We start from the raw sequence: 15,878 nt of genomic DNA, 5'->3' as shown, positions 1-15,878 counted from the left end.
TGATGGTGGATTAGCAGTGGATGACCCCTGGCCTTTTTAAGGCCTCCCTCCAACCACAGAAAGCGGAAAGTCTTGTCTCAAGTGACAATTCCTTTAGCTCAAGGATATTACAGCCTTTCTGTACATCGACAAACCTCTTGGCCAATGTGAGCTAGAACTTGTGCCAGCTAATGGATGTTTGCTTGCTAAAAAATAGTCCTTAACTTTTTTTTTTTTAAAAAGCAGTACAGCTTTACTTTCTGTTCTACCAACGTTCCCGTCTCTGTTAGCTTTAAGGTGACAGCAGCACCCTGCACTGAGCAACTTTTACTTATCCAAAACCGATATTTATTCTGCGGAGGTTGGTGTGCTAGTCGCAGGTGTAGCGGCACATGCTAAAGCCTTGTCATGAGTGATTTCTCTATTCCCCTGGGCTGAGATGCACATAAACACCTTTTATGATTTGGCCGGGTGTCAAGGCATGGTTTTCTAAATATGTTCCCCTGATGGCTTGGGCGTTTGCCTGAAATGATGGTGTAGTTGAAGAAATGCATCCAGAACTTTTGGCGGTTAGCTTCTTCTCCCATTTGGCAAAGCTTTCCGCTCTCCTGCTCCTTAGGCCTGCTTCCTCACTTGCTCACATATGCACAAACACATTCCCTGTACACAGCGATACCATTGAGAATGATTTGTGGGCAAAGTTTGTGTGTTTTAATGGGCAAAAGAGGTACCCGATCTCACTGCTGGCAGGCCCTGCAGGCTGTGGACTCATGAAGAAATTACTGTCAAAACCCATCAGGGCTTCAACAGCCTTTGGCCCTGTTGTGGCTTCCCCCTGGCCTTCGGAGGGGTTCTGGTCTGTCGGTAAATAGCTCGAGGACAACCTGCACCCTGGGACTCTCTCTCTTACTGCTTCCCCTGGTGTGGCCCAAACACCCCAGCAGTCCAGTCAACACCGCAGCACACAGTCACATGTTACAGTGAAGAAAATGAATTTCTGAAGGTGTTACTTGTTAATGGATGGGGTGCAAAAGAAAAACAGGCACCGCTCTAAGTGGCCTGGTTCGCTCATACAAAGAATCTCTTCATACAACTTGATCTTCCCACAAGATTATTTTATTTGTTAAAGCAACTATAAGCAATAAGGTCAGCTTTTATATGTTGTCTGTATCGCCAATGAGCTTCATTTGAATCTGTTTATAGAACTTTTTACTCCAATATAGTTGCCTGGTGTTCAGGCAAGTAAAAGTTTAAGTAAATAAATTACTAAAAACCACGTGATGTTGAAAACTTGGAGGCTTTAAATCATTCTCGTGAGCTTTAATTCTAAGTTAAACATCCACAGCAGTTAGATGCAGCAGACACATAAATTCTGTGAAAATACTGATATAAAAATGTCATGCATGACAGAAAAACACAAAGGCCAATTAGGCTAAATGTCAATCCAAATGAAGTTCTTTTCTGCTTATAGCAAACATCTGTAAAAGTCTGTTCAACTGGTATTATCCTCATCTCTGCATCTAATATGTCTTCTGTTACCAGGCTGCTGCTCAGTTATATCAGTTATATTTTTCGACTTGAGATGGATGCATAGAGAATTACTTATTCCTGCCAAACAGTCAACAGTGCAAGATAAAATGTTCTTCTTGAGACAGTGTCTGCGGTGTCGAGGGAAAAGTGAGCAGAGCATCATCTTCGGCTCTTGTAGGGTGAATTGTGCAGCTTTTCTCATTTATGTGGTCCAGCTGAACAGCGTAGCTGCCAAGTGTAGGATCTGGCCTGACATCAGAATTTCCCGCGGTGATAAAGAGGCTCTTGTTTGATAGGCAATGGCAGAGGGAAAAAACTGTGTTACTTAGACAGTGATACGGGCAATTAGAGGAGTGAAACTCCCAGCAGACAAACGACACAGTGCTGTTTGAGTATGTGGCCTAAACACGTGTAAATAAGCACTGACTGCACATGGACAGACATTCAACATATGGAGGGAAAGAACATTTTTAGTGCGTAAATTCATTACGTGATTTAGTGGTTTCAAATTGATCATAATAGCTGAAAGAAAGGTTATATGTCCAGTGTCCTTGTAACATTTTTTTTTCCAGAACAAGCCTACAGATCCAGACCTTGCTTTCATTCTTGAATATTTGGGGGGATTAAAACCTCTTGGCCTGGGAGCTGTAGGGTGGGTGAGCATGTGGGGGGTACTCGTCCTTTAATCTCATTCTCACAGTGTCCACCTTTGACATAGCAGTATCCCATTTGAGCCTGACCAGGGCTGAGAGGGAGAGCCAACTAGAAGAGACAACGGTGAGAGAGTAAGAGTGGGAGGCAATGAGGGGTACTGGAGGTAGTGAAGATGGGAGGGAGGGGAGGGAGGTGGGGAGCTGTCGGGCCTAAACCCAGGGGATTAACGGGGTGACTTCTCCTCTGGAATGTTCCTCTGACAGCCAAGACCCGCCCACCCACAGCTGCCTGCACCAGACAGGTGCACAGCCAAGGCAAGGCGGGTGGTGGATGGGTGTGTGTGGGGGAGACGGAGCGACCAAAGTGGTGAGGAACAAAACCCTCTTGCATACTTAAACCCAGAACGATAGTTCCTCAAAACAAACTACTTCACTAATCTCAATCTAGCTGTAAATACTCACAGTAAACCACCTGAAAGCAAGAATCCATTTAGTTAACTACAGGAAGGTTGTTGCATCAAACTGGAGATTTATTCATGCTTTCACAATAAGGAAGCTCAATGAGCAGAACGCTGGACATTAAGCTCACAAACAATCTTCTACGTTGCTCTTCATGATGGAACAATATCCATTTATCCCTCTTCAGTTGTTTAATCAATGTGTTGTATACAGTATACAAAGATACACAAGCATGTTTATATGTCATGCTATAATTCATGTTTGGGAATGTACCTGATCTTGCCCATGCTTGTGTGTATTTGTGCGTGTACTGTAAAGTATTGCTTTGCTATCCAAAAACATGGAAACAACAGAATAATTTACTGCACTGTCATTTCTGGAACTCATTATTTCTGTACCGGTAAGTGCACAGCAGTTCTAGTAACATCCTCAAGCTGAGCCAAGTAGTAACAAAGGACAATAAATACTGCTGCTGATCTACAACAAGCCCTTGTTCGGAAGCGAGGAAAAATCCCTCACACATCTCCCTTTGAAGCTGGTGGGATTCCTGTGTGTGTGTGTGTGTGTGTGTGTGTGTGATTGTGCTTCTAAGATGTTTGATTGATAGAGGGTCTGTGAAATGTGACTCTTTGTTTTGCTCCCTCTCCAGTGACCTGCCCTGTCATGTCTCCCCTGTTTTGAGAAGCAGGTAGTCTATCCAAACATCTGGTGAACACTGAGGGACCACGCAGCATTCAGGTGCAGGGACTCAAGTCTCTAAGAGGTCAAAGGTGATGAATCAGGGTCATTCTGGCATCCAGGTGGATGGTCCATGAGATACCAGAGACTTTCTGTATTTCCAGCAAGAACAAAAATGCAGGTGATGTGTGAAGATTTTTCTCCTAAATAGACACAAGAGCCTATTTTAAAATAGAATTTTTTAAAAAATGAATGTGAAGATTTGCTCAAAATGAGATCTAACTGTTAAAATATTGTTTCTACAGTTTTGGCATATCTCTGAGATTCTTTTTCCAGTAAGATAAGAACCAAGTTAGATGCACTGCTTGAGTCAAGTGCTTTTCATTTATGCCTTTCATTTGGAAGCAAAAATCCTAATTTAACTACAAAACTAACAAAAAAAAGGGGTGAAGAAGCAAATGCAGAAGAAGAACCAATTTGTTTTTGATCATTTAATCAAGACTGAAGGAAAGATTTCTTAGTCTCAATTCCTTTGGGACAAATGGTGGGAATCCCTGTTTTTTGTTTTTTTTTACTTAAATCCTTTACTGGATCTTTATACTTTGTTAAATTACTTCAGTTTGTCATTTTCCACATGAAACATTATATGTTGTAATCTAAATATCTTTTTTTTTCTCAGTAAACCTGCTACACAGGAAATAAGAACTCTCTACACTTTGATCGAATTACAATCTTTCATTTAAGTGTTCGAATTAAGCCTTCAGTTTTTCTCAAATCCAGTCTACTTCAGATCTGTGGTGCCTTGCAGTCTTTGCAGTCACACAGGAGGGATTTTTAGTTGGACGCAGTAGTGAGGAAGATGGTGTTGAGAAAGCAGGTGTGTCTCTGCCACACCACCATCCAAGCTGTTTTGGGTAGATCATCTAAGCATGTGTGCAGACCACCAGGCAAGGCTTTGTACTTTCCCTGGAAGAGTCTAGTTGCTTAGTTCTGGCTTTAAACAAGTCCAGAGCAAAAATGTTGCTTGTCACAAAATCATTCAGCTCCTATCCAGAACAAAACAGAGATGGATTGATGGATTGTCAAAGTTGCATGAGTCACAAACAGAGGTTGACAGTAAACATTTCTTATTATTTATTCCCTTAGTTGTCCTGCATGCTTAGGAACTTAGTAACTGTACACACACTATGTAACTGAGGTACAGCGCCATTTGTTCAGAGGCTTTCAGGCTTCTGCTTTAAAGACTTTTGCTTTTTTTTTTGTTTCTGGTTTGAGTTAAGTTCTACTATCGCAAATTGTAGGTTTATCTGAATTCTAACTTGTCATATGAATATTTAATTTAATATTTATGAGTGAGGCAGTGAAGAGACCTCCTTCTGAATCCCCCTTTTCCTCCTCTTTATCCCTGCATATGGTTCTCATGCTGCTCTAATCTTTCTCCCTCATTCTTTCAGTGTTGAATAAGGTGATTTAATGATTTATTAGATCCACCGAATCCAGCAAAGCTACAAGGCCTTTGTGGTCACATTGTTCAGACGTGGGGAGCAATCAGCCGCTGTAATCCGCAGCTGAAATACCCCTGAAAGAGGCTCTTGTTGCTGCCCTCCTTCCCCTCCGCCGGCTGGAAAATGTTAGAAGTCAGGTTATGTGAACGTTCAGTATGGCTTTAGCTTTAAATGTCTCTATCAGAGTAAAGAACCGCCACTATGTCAAAGCTGTCTCAGACTCTGGGCTGACAATGGGATGAGATGAAGAAATGCGGCTATTCTCTGACATATTAGTCAAATACCATCTGAAGGAAAGAACTTGTGTTTTTTTTATCTTTAGCATGGTTGCACAAGTGTCTTTGCAGCCCCAGAAAGCTGATCAGGCAGCTGCAGCAGACCCAGACCTCATCCTCCCTCACCTGTCAGGTCCTTTCACTGCTCCCAGTGTTTCATTTGAACACATTATAAAACACAAATAATTTAAAAAGAGCCAAGTGATTTAGATAATAAGTACTTTCCTAAGCTACTGTCACACTATGAAGTGTTCAGGCCTCTAAGTCAATCATCTTAAGCACAAGAGAGCTACTGGTGATAAGTTTTTTTCTTTTTTTTTTATCACACTTTACAGACTTCGATTTCAATGAATCCTTCACATCACACACCTCAGAATATTCTCAGTTTCCTCCTCGTTGATGTGCTTTATTCTCTGTAATTTCCATATGGAAATAAGTTTAGCTATATCTGATTGAGTTGTTGTTTTTTATTTTTAAATATAATTGGAACCACTTGTCTGCATGTGAAGGAGCCCAAAACAAGCTAACTTTTGAAAAGGGTCTCAGAATAGATAAATCTGAAAATACCAGAGTTTTATATGACACTTTTAATGTATCTTACAAGAGCTACATGAAGCCGATTTAATTACTTTTTTAAAAAAAAATCACTGCCTATTAAAAAATATTACAATAAGATAATTACAACAAATAAGCACTTTTGGTTGCCTTAATGACCTGTTAAGTGTCTTGAGATGGCATTGCCGTGATTTGACGCTAAATAATCAAAGTTGAATTGTAAGTTGAAATTGAATTGAACATCTATCCACTTTGGAGTGTCCTACAGTATTTACAGAACAGATATATGAGTACACATGAGTACCCCTTAACTATTAGCACAAATGCAACTAAATCTTGGTCCCAAAATGTTTAGCATTTAAATCCTGGGAATATGTTATTGCAATGAATTTTAACAATAGAGTTTCATTTAAAAAGGTGTGGTAAGGAACTGACATCTGATGTGAAAATATTTTTATAAGTGTAGTTTTTTTTTTTTTGTCAGAAGTCGACCTCAAAGGCCCACGGGCGTGTAGCCGAGCGATGAAACCTCCCTTTAAAGATGGACGAGGGATGTCAACAAATGACAAAACATGTTATGACAAATTAGACAAGGCAATAGTGACACTATCACGGTTTGATGATTGCGCACAAAGCACTTCTTTGAGAACTTTTTTCCTTTTTTTTTCAACTTTGGTCTTCACTTGGCTAAAGAGTCAGCCACATCCTTTCAGAGTAAGTTCGAGGGAGCCGCTGACACCACAACCCACAATCACACATCGCTCTCCACCCCCATCGCTCCCATGCCCCCCCTCCCACCACCACCACCACCACCATCTCTATCAAAGGCTTAGTGTGATCTGTGGATAGATGAAGGGAAAAATGTGATTTTGATGGAAAAAATTATGCAAAAAAAAATGTTGGAATTTACTGAAGTGTAAAAGAAGAAGGGAGGATAACAGCACTAAGCTGAAGCGTTGATGGCGCTGCAGGCCATTATTAAACAAAAGGATATTTTAAAAAAAAGAGCAAGGGAATTCATGTAAATAAATTGATGATGCAAAGTTTTCCGCTTCTCTTTTACAATAACAAAAACCCTTAAAAAGGTGGGTTTAGTGGATGGAGAAGTGATGGGTGGGGGTTGTTGAGGTTGATGGAGATGGTGACAGATGTGCATACAAGGTGTCAAAGCAAACAGAGGTGAGCAAAGGGCCCACAGGTGTGCAGTCTGCTCACCCGACTGCAGACATACAGCCCCGGGTGTCTAACATGCATTATACAGCCATGTGCCCTGCAGGACTCTGACTGACCTCCTGCAGCCACCTGGAATATCTGCAACAACAAAGAAAAAGAAAACACTGTTGTATAGAGGTGCGACACTGAAAAACGAAAAGAGAAAAAAAATATGACATGGAGAAAAAAGTGTCAGGTGTGTTTTTTCTAAGATAGAAATATTAGTGTTTGCCAGTTTGTTTTGTATGAGCTCATGTTGTTTTTCTGTTCTTCCAACATCTATAAGCAGTTGCATTTTGGCAACTTTTTACATTTCAACATTAATATCCTTATTATGCTGAATTCTACACAGAATCAGAAAATTGTAGAGAATGATTTGGTTAAAAATCTGTAGACGCTGTTACAGAGAAGCTCTTTTAAAACTTTATTCAGGCCTTTTAGACCCAACAGGAAACTTTTTCACCTGAAGCGTGTCCACATCAAAATTTTGTTCCTCTTCATCCTTCTACAATGATCTCCACCCGTCTCTCTCGCACTCCTTCTTTTTCTCATAGCCTCCCTGCGTGCCTCCACACCTGCCCCCGCCGAGGATAAGCTGTGGTTGGGCCCTGACATCCCAAGTAATTTACTAAGTCAACACAGAGTGAAGAGGGCCCGTGTGCCTCAGAAAAAGCCCCTCTGTGTGCTACAGACTCAGTCCCTGAGGAGACACGGTACACATAGATGATCATTTACAGCTACTGTTATTTATTTACTAGAGTTACCACACATACACTCACCGGCCACTTTATTAGGTTCGATGGCTAATGCCCGGTTGGATTCCTTTTTTTTCTTCAGAACTGCCTTAATTGTTAGTGGCAAAGATCCAAAAAGGAGTTGGAAACATTCCTCCATTTGTCAATATAGACATATTAGCATGACACAGTACTTGTGGATTTATTAACCCCTCCCCATTCCACCACATCCCTAAACATGCTCTGCTGGACTGAGATCTGGTGTCTGTGGAGGCCATTGGAGCAGTGAACTCATCATCATGTTGGAGAAGCTAGCTGGAGATTTTTTGAGCTTTGTGACATGATGTTTTATCCTGTTAGAAGTAGCCATCATGAACCACTGTGGTCATGATGGACAAGAATAGCAAGAATATTCAGCCCACTGTGTGCCAGGAAAACACCCTCCACACCATTACACCACCAGTAACCTGAACTATTGATAGAAAGCAGAATGGATCCATGCTTTCATGTACTGTACACCAGATTCTGACCCTACCCTCTGAATGTCACAACAGGCAACATTTTTTCCGGTCTTCTATTGTCCAATGTTGGTATTCTGTTCTATTCTATTCTACAGTCATTTATCAGACGCTTTTCTCCAAAGCGACTTACATATGAGTGAGAACAACACAAGCACAAAATCAAACAATAGAGGACATCGTAGGAAGATGCTAGTGGACTGTCCACTTGGATGCAGATCCTTGCATGAAGTGCTACAGGCTAAATTCTCTATTCTATTCTATTCTATTCTCTACAGTCTCCAAAGAAACTTACATCTCATATGAGTGAGAACAACACAAGCAATAAATCAATAAGTGGGGCATCATAATTATGTGGTAGTCAGACTGAAGTGAGTCCAGTTTGATGGAGTCATCATTATGATGCATCACTTTTGCATCCTTGCTCCCAGAATATCAGTTAAGGCAGCTTCCCTTAATAAAGCTTCTCTATTCGAAATATTTTACAAAGTTGCCAACATTAACACCCTGTCTACGATCAAAAAGCAAAAAGAAACCAAAAAGGGGTTTTACCAAATGCACAGTCATTTATGACTACCATAAAACATGCAATACAAGTACTACACAGCACAGTGGATTATTGTAGATATTGTACATATAATCACAAAGTAATGCACATAGCAAAAAGAAGTGAACATTGTCATTCAGTCACCTCAAGCCATGTACACGGCATGAGCATGGACACACATTTTTCCAGGTCCAGCACAGACTGACTGCAGGCTAACCTGTGGAAAGTGGCCTTGGTAATCTGTGTTTGCTTTGCCATTAGACCACTCTTCAGATGTGAGGGCTACCTAGGTTGGTTCATTGCTCAAGAAGTTTTTCTTTTTTTTTTTTAATCTCCTCAAAAAATCATTATGACAAGAAGTCACATAAATGATTAAGAGTTTGACTCAGATACACTGTAGAGACAACCACTAGAGATTTTTTTTTTTTTTGCTTCAATTGCTTTGGTTTTGGTTTTTTTTTTTTTTTTTTTTCTTTGAATATGACTTTTTCCTTTGATGTCATCAACAAATACAAATTATTCAAAACAGCTTTGAGGTCTTACATTGTGGACCATTGCTGTGCATGCTCTCAAGAAATAGATTAAGAAGATAGAGACATAAGGGATGGTAAGGTGATTGAGCTTTAGAGAGTGGGAACCCCTGAAACACTACTGCTTCCCTCACTCCAAATGGGAGAAAAGGCTGCTTTACACCAGAGACCCCCAACCTGATCCCATTGTGAAATGTTTCTCATACAGTCATCGACATGGACACCCCCAGGCTGTGCCTCATCTGCCAAGACATAAGAGGAATGTAGCTTTTAAACAATGCAGATAATTCACATCTCAAACACCCCCTCATAGCACAAAGGTCTATACACATTCAGTTGATCCAAAAGACACTGCCCAAAACTTTTCACTTTGGTATCTCCTCCCATGTATCGCTATTACTTCACATCCTCTGTTTATGAAGTTGTTGTATTTCTAAACAGAATCAGGTGCAACAAAGAGATGGAGACAATTGTGAAACTGGATAGGATATATTTATAAGTAACATCCTTATAGCAGTCATGTGCAATTGTAATCCCCATCTTATGTTCAAACTTTCCACCTAATTGATCAGGTTCAGTTTTCTTGCAGAAACTGGGTCCTAAACCATCATATTAAGGTGTGTGTCTTGGTTTATTCCAAAGGAAATGTCAGCATTAAAGAAATATGATGTAAGATGACTAGAACCTTGCAGTGTTCAGTGTTAGAAGGGATCTCATGGGGCTAGGTCATATACAAGCCATAATCATCAATCACAAATGGTGGGGACTGCAAAGCTATGAGCTGGCAAAAGGAGTTGATGGTTAGACATGACTTGGCCCTCTCTACCTCCTCAAATTCCAAGCCATCGTTGACTGAAAGTATTACTTGCATAATCTGATATTTGCTGGTACAAGAAAGCATTCATGCCTCATTTCACGAAGTTTGTATTGGCTTTTTATATATGACTTAGTGTGCTTCTACATGCTGCTTCCAGTCCTGATATTTGTCTTTGCATATCATTAATACTTTTTCATTAGAATTAGCATTTAACTCTTGAGTTAAACTTCTTAGAGTCTATTCATTTCCCTGGCAATACAAGCCCCTATTCCCCTATCCCAAGGCCCTGTTGCATGCCTATGATTGTAGACATGGATATCTATCACATAAACCCTTTTTTTCCCCAAAGAATGTTATAACATCTCTCTGTTAGAGCCAAGTCAGTTTAAATGAGTGATGTAACTGTTCAGTGCCTAAGGGCACAGAGTGTGTGGCATGTTTGGGACTCTGAGTTGCACCAGTGATCACAGTCAACAAGCCCTATCTTGGCAGTTTTGCAGGAACATAACACACAGTTTAAATTATGGTGCATATAATTCAACCCTGTTGCCAGAATAAGTCATTCCCATTTCATGTTTTAGAAACCACAAATACATATAATCCTAATGTTTCACTACCAACAAATCCCAGTATCTCTCCATGATGTCACATAATGGTGATATTTTTCTATGAAGATTTAGGAATATACAGTGAGTTTTAGTCAAACTGCAGTTTTTTTTTTCCTCAGTATGATCAAATAGTTTTAACAAGAAAGCAAATGAAAGTAAAAGTGAGTAAAAACAAAACAAAACACATAAAACTGACATCATGTTACATATTCATCCCCCCCTATCCCCAAATGCTCACTTGTTAGCTTTGTATGTAACGCTTCATAGGAAATGCTGCAGGAACATTTGCGAAGACACACTGAGAATAAATGTATCTGTGGTTTAAAGAAGTGGACGCGGAAAGCATTTTACTCAAGCAACTATCGCACTTTTGTGAAATTGTTAAGTGCTCTCACCTAAAGTCCACTCATTTATCTATAATTTAAACTCAATTTAATTGTACCAAGCAAAAGAACATCTTAAAAGTTACAATCATATCATCTTTGGCTTTTCCATCATTCACAATCATCATATTTATTTTTAATCAAGTGATAGTTGCATTTTGTAGACAATGCAACATATTTCCCCGACCTTTTATGCATCATGATTAAACTAAGAGAAAAATGAGCAGTCACAATAAAGATACAACATTGTGAGGTTTCACCCTTGTTCTCATTGTGTTCTATCATCCTTCTATCATCCTTCTATCATTCTATCATCCATCTATCACCCTTGTTTTCCTGCAGGCTCAAGCATTCCCTCACTCAATACATTTGTCATCATCTCCTTGCGCAGATCAGGGATAGGAAGTTACACCATGATCCACAGCGGTGAGTTTACATAGCTCAGATACCCAGAGATACCTTGGCCTTAAACTGTGCACATCGCCCATTACACAGATAGGAAACCGATAGGAGGTAATCAGTAAATGGTGGTTTTAACTAGCAGGGGCATCTGACATGAGTTGGACCTCACAGGATTCTTACATGCTGTCTGAACGTGATACAGATTCTATCATGAAAAAAGCTGTTTTCCTTCTCTGTGTGAGGGATGCCTTTAAAAGGATGTTTGTATGGCACTCTTTTACATTTATTATCATTTATTCAAGATAAAAACTACTCTTAACAGCACATTTAACTAAGTTTTGACCATTATTATCTAGATCTGCTTCGAGCTAAATGCAAAAAATCAGAATACCAACATTTGTATAATGGCAATGCTAGCATGACATATATATATATATATATATATGTATATATATATATATATATATATATATATATATATATATATATATGTATACATATATATATATATATATATATAGAGAGAGAGAGAGAGAGAGAGAGAGAGAGAGACCCACAACATTAAAGTTATACCTACAGCTTGGATGAAGTTTTGTGATTAACCAAATGTTAATCATTACTCAGTATCCTCCAAGAAAAGGAAAAGCCTGATGAATTCTTGGCACCTCCACAGTACTCCCACATCCTCCTTTGAGTCTATTGTTTCCCTGTTTCTTCAGCCGCTTTACTCCAGGTTTTAAGAAAGTGGATTCAGATATTTTTCATAGGGGATTTTCTCATCTTTTTGTTTCTGCCATAAAAGAATATATCTGTAATGTGATTTTGCACTGATGAACTAAATTAATCCCACAAATACACGCTGTATAGCACACTGAATTTAGTGTTTAACACAATTAAAAGTGTAGATAAACCTACATTTTTGTCACCAGTAAAAGTGTCTACCCTCACTACATCAAATGTGGAAGTTTTATTTCCGTGAAACAAGTGTGTAAGCCATTAAAACATGAAAGGATGACATTACTTTGTCTCTTGCATGCTGGGCTTGACCACAAACAAAGCCTAGCTGTGTGAGATTGTGTGATTAGCTGATCATATTTAACTGTACCAATTAAAGATACGGAATCAAATGTTTTTCAGGAATTTTTTTTTTTTTACCATTTTGCTTAAAATTCCCTTCACACTCTGAATGCTGCCAATAGTGAAGTTCTCAAAAAAAAAAAAAAAATTAAGTCACCTATGCAATGGAAGGGACTGAAAAGCACCATCCAATTGTTTTAACCGACCCATTAAAGGCAATTGGATTATGATATGACTATCAAACTCAACTGGCATTTGTCCTTCCTCCTTCAACCCACTGCACCTGACCCTTTTCGCAGGAATCATGCGCTCTCAGAGACAGAGACTCTGAGACCGCTCAAAGGCAACAAAGTGAGAGGAAGCACTTGACTAGCTACATCAGCTAGCCTAATGCTAGCTACATCAAAATACTTTACACAGTTATACGAAAGATATGTTATGGCTAAAAGATGCCGATATGTAAGTTGGTAAAGAAAAACTGTTTTGGTGAAGGCTACTTCCAAGAAAAAAGCTAAAATGGAGCAAAGAAAGAGCAAAGTGTGCATCAGTGCTCTGGATGTGTGGCTTCTTTGGGGAAGTTTGAAGAATTCATCAGTCACCTTTTCTTTCTTTCTTTTTTATTTTGTTTGGGTTTTTTTCTGTTTTTGCTGACATTTTCAGAACCCCTGTGTGAAATAATAGGGTTTTCAAAAATTTACTGATAAAATAAAAACATAAATTCTGGCCACTAATGCAGTTGTTAGCCACATCCTTGTTAAACGTTAGCATGCTAGGCCCAGTGCTGTGTACCCAAAACAGTTATGTATCCATCACTACTGCAGATTAATTTTACTGGACTGCATACTGATTAAATAATTTCCTAACGGGCTCAAAAGCCAGAATGTGTAAGGGGGTTTTATTGACAATTTTAAAATGACTTAGGTTTAGTGAAGATGGCAGAGTTTAGTGAAGATATTGAGAAACATTCACCAAAGATTTTCATAAAATTTTCTGTCACGTCTTTTTTTTCAGAAGGATTCAGTTAATATTAAAGACTGTCTATTAAATACAATATTTCCAGTTTTTAAGCTAAACTAACCAGCCACTAGCTATTTAGCGGAGATACACTATCTGTTTCTTCTTAGCACTCCAAAGAAAATAAACATATTTCCTAAAATGGAAGATAAATCAATGCAGCAGTTTGCTTTTGTTTTGATTTACTTCTTTTTTCTTTTTCATTTTAACCCAAAATATGGCTGATTTTTGACAAATTAACAGCAACATGCAGCTGTTGTGTGAGACGTTAGTGACAGCACACAGGGATTTCCACGCAGTGCAGAGAGGTGACAGAGTTTCTGTGGTTGGCTCACCACACAGACTTGCTCTGTCCCAACCTGTACAGTGTCGGACTCCCTGCGTCAGACCTTGCCACAGAGAGAAAGCTTATATTATGGGGCCTTTTTGGCCCCTGCCTTTCCCCTGTAGTTCACAACTTTTTCACGACAAGAAAATGTCAGGGATGGAGTTTCTTATTTCTCAAAAAATTTCCTATTTTAATCACAAGTTTCAGCTCTTGGCTCAAGCAACTGGGAAAACTCGGCACCCAGTTGGGTCCAGAAATATGTCTGCGCTATCAACCACTTCATCAAAATCTATTTGCTATCCAAACACAGTGATACATTTATTCAGAGCTGACTATTTAAAATAGTTGCTTGCCTGTACTTTTTTAGATACTTGCCCTGATATGTAGTAGTAGGATTTACAGACATGGTTTGTAGGATTATTCAGGACATATAGCCCATGACCAATAAAAGCAACATAGATTTTTACCACTCACATAACATCCTCAGCATCTCTCATGTCTTCCTGCCACTCTGGAATATACTCAGTGTCCATAAACATGCTATTTGCTGAACCTTCAGAGCAGAAAGCACAAGCAAGAATCAAGGATTTAAACCATCCAGCAGATGAAGCCTTCCCATAATCCCAACCAACCATTCTCTGACATTTTAAGCTGCTCCACAGCTTGACCTTTGGCTTCCTCCTTATAAGGTGTAAAGTCCTGGTCAAAGGAGGATATCATTCAGTATAAAAAGGAGTGTGCTTGTGTACTTTAAAGTTCTCGTTCTTCAGATATGTGGAGGGTAATGCAGAGGAATTTGCAAACATTTGCTGAACATTATCTTGCAAACACTCCTAATCCTCACTCTTTGACTGATAGAGAGGAGAGATAATTGCTCCTCCTGAGGGAGAGCTTCATAGAAATAGTTTCTTTCACAGTACCAAGCTCTAATTGCCAAACTCACTGTAGCTTAAGTGACTAGAGTTGTTGATTTGTTATGAGTTTACTTTTGAGAGGAGAGTAATATAAACTGAAATTCTTGGAAACCAAATGCTTATTCCTGCAAATAGTGCCTACAAATGTCTGTTCATAATTGTAATGACTCAAATTGCAAAGGTTGTGGGGATGCACCTCAAGAACAACATTTTTATGGGGACTTTAGCTGTAGGAGCCCTCTGAAAAAGCAGTCTGAGCCTTTGTTTGTTCAAAATCAAACTTTAATCTGGCACATTTGATGGATGTTGTCTTTTATTGCAAATGTTTATGGAAATACCGAGCAACAATCCTGTGTGGTCCTTTGTCTAATGAAATACACTCACGTATGTCTCATTGCCATCAGATCACTGGCCAGCATAGTGTTCACTATGGAATTTGGTTTCTAAAGACTCAAGCATATGGTGAGCATGGGGCAGGAAAATTTGGTTCTCATCCTCCGCAGGGGTCATCGCATGTGTGAAACAATGTGTAAAAAGGGTTCTTGACTCAACAGGCCAGCTGTGTTGGTGCTGTCAGCCCCATTGCCCTCTGGTCCATTTCCTCTGGGCCACATGAGCCTCTATTTAGGGCTCCAGGAGGATTAGCACACAAGAGGAGGGAACGAAGGGTTCAAGAGCAAGTGTTCAGAAGGTCAGTCTGAGGTTTTACATTTGATCTACTCAATTAATGTGCTGTGATGTATTATTTTGATTGAACTCAATGAGCATCGGTTCATCAACCTCTCAAGTGCAATTTGCTGACATCCACACAGGATCACCTGATTGTGGTTTTTTGCTAAAACAGAGGAGAGAACCACTGGTTGTTTGGGTTTGAACTGAAAGAGGGGGCTTGGGGTTGGTGGTTACAAACCACATAGTGCTTTGAGTTGTCATCGTGTTCAATGGTATAGTTCTCATTTCTTCCAAGCCAACAGCTGAAACAAGACCTCACATCTTTTTATGTCAGGATGACAAAGAAAGGGTTGTTTGTGCATAGCTGATTAATGTAACTATACTCTGTGCTAATACAATTCTGTCATACGTTCATGGGAGACACGTTTCGGAACTTAGTCTGTGAAGAATGTGTTTGTACTCCTATGAACAGTAGATTTAAGCACATA

Source organism: Telmatherina bonti (genome assembly GCF_933228915.1).
Source record: "Telmatherina bonti genome assembly, chromosome: 11".
Classification (NCBI taxonomy): domain Eukaryota; kingdom Metazoa; phylum Chordata; class Actinopteri; order Atheriniformes; family Telmatherinidae; genus Telmatherina; species Telmatherina bonti.
Note: the sequence above shows the minus strand (reverse complement) of the source record.